A 2,179-nucleotide genomic window follows, 5' to 3' on the forward strand; every position below is an offset into this window, starting at 1 on the left:
TCTCGTGCTCAGTGTTAGCGAACTTTACACCAATCCACACTAGAGAAGCGTGGTATAAGGTCCAACTTTTCCAGCAGAGGCTTTACCTTAGATGTCAGAAATATGCAGACTACACGGATATAGAAATGATTATCTGACAAAATAAGAGTGTTTGGCATCAAAAGTGGAGTACAGTAATACAATAATTTCCCAATTGATATTAATGAATGTGTCTATATAATATGTCCACAGTAAAAAATAATGTTCTCATCTTATTTTGTTTTGTAAGTATAATTATATTTCATTGAAACTTTATCTTTAACAAATAGAAATAAACGAATAAGAAAATTTGAACAATAAATCAGTTTATTTAGTACAATGTAATTACTTAATGAGTATTTAATCAACAATAAATTAATAACATTAAACAAAGATAACTACGTATATTTAATCAGTGAGCACAAACTAAGATAGATAGATATATAGAGCTTACGTGACCTTGTAGCGATCGACTGAGATTCAGATACGACGTTCATTCACTCCAAACATACTACCAATATACAATTAAAACGTTTTACTAATAGCTATACCAATTAAAATTATATTTGGTTTGTAGATTTCAAGGTTACAATACCTAGGTACAATCCCAGTTCGGACTGATAGAAAATTATAGGATTAAGATTTTAAATTAACATGGTTATTTTTATTACTGAAGTTATTAATTTCTTGATATTTACCATGTTTTTTTTATTTTTATTCGGTGTAGCTCGATATTTCGACATTATCAACGAACAAGATCGTGACAAGTAAGTCAACAAGACATTCGTAGTCGAAAATTAATAACTTTAATTAAAGCGTTTTTCATTCGACTAAAAAGGACTGGACTCTGCATGTTTTACATGTTTTCTCAAAGGCACTCGTTACATCTGAACTCTTCCCAGGCGTATTGGATTTGCCGACCGTATTGTGAGAGTGAGTCAAAAAGTGCACCTGTGTTTGTGCGCTTGTGCATAGAATATGTCCTAGGTGGTTAGGTTAGTTAGGTAGTCTTCCTTGGGATTGGTCGGCGGGACCGAAATCGGATAATCAGGACAACTTCATCATCAACGGTTCAAATGCCCGTTCTTGTTAGATTGATTCATTTTTTGTTCTTGGTATACGACTACTAAACTGGCGTTATGCACTTGAAGTAAGACTACATTAAGATCCCTTTAACTTCTTAATATAATCGCCGGTAGAAGCTGGATGAGGGACGCAGAGGATCGAGCAACGTGGCGCGCTCTGGGGGAGGCCTATGTTCAGCAGTGGACAGCAGTGCGCTGATGATGATGATAACTTAAGATACTTCAAGTGAACTGAAGGGAATCTACGATAGAAGGTGAAGCACGTTTTATTCCAATTGGTTACATTCGTAAGTATCTATATAATCCTCAACATTATAGCATTAATTAATATAATGTATAATATTAACTTCGTTCACGCGGAAAATACTACTTTAAAATTTTAAATCGTCATAAAGCATGAATAAGTTATAAATATATTACTTCAAAATTAAATTGTGTATTGAAATATATTTAATATTATGGACCATTCTCAATTTGTCTTTAAAAACACGTATTCATCATTTTTTCTATAATAATATTAAAGTTAATACATAAACTTAAATAAAAGTAAAATATTTAATTATTCGTATTTTATTACTATCACATAAGACGTTTTATAAATTCGAAGTACTATAATTATAAAAAAAATAGGAACTGATTTGACTTCTTGTTGTCAGCATCCTAATATTTTAACACATATCGTTTCAATACTTTTATTTTTATGTTAATTATGCGAATAATAAAACCGACTGTTCTATAATATCACTATGTTGTTACTTCTTTACAAGAGATATATTGAACAAAGCTTAAACGATTTCATTTACATAAAGTAATACAGGCAGGAATACAATTTTCGAAGTGGCTTTAAACTCTAAATAACGATATTTTGAATAATTATCATTGTGTTATTTCGTAGCAACTTATTAAAATATATTTTAAATACCTATTTGGCTTTCATAGTAGCTTATACATATAGGCTAACATATAAACGCTGGGAACATTCAAAAACTAAATCGTACAACTTTTGATGAAACTTCCCAAACGACGCAACAGGGACTCTTATTTACATCTCTCTAACGTATAATGATAAAAATTGT

Source organism: Vanessa cardui, chromosome 1 (genome assembly GCF_905220365.1).
Source record: "Vanessa cardui chromosome 1, ilVanCard2.1, whole genome shotgun sequence".
In the NCBI taxonomy this organism is placed as follows: Eukaryota; Metazoa; Arthropoda; class Insecta; order Lepidoptera; family Nymphalidae; genus Vanessa; species Vanessa cardui.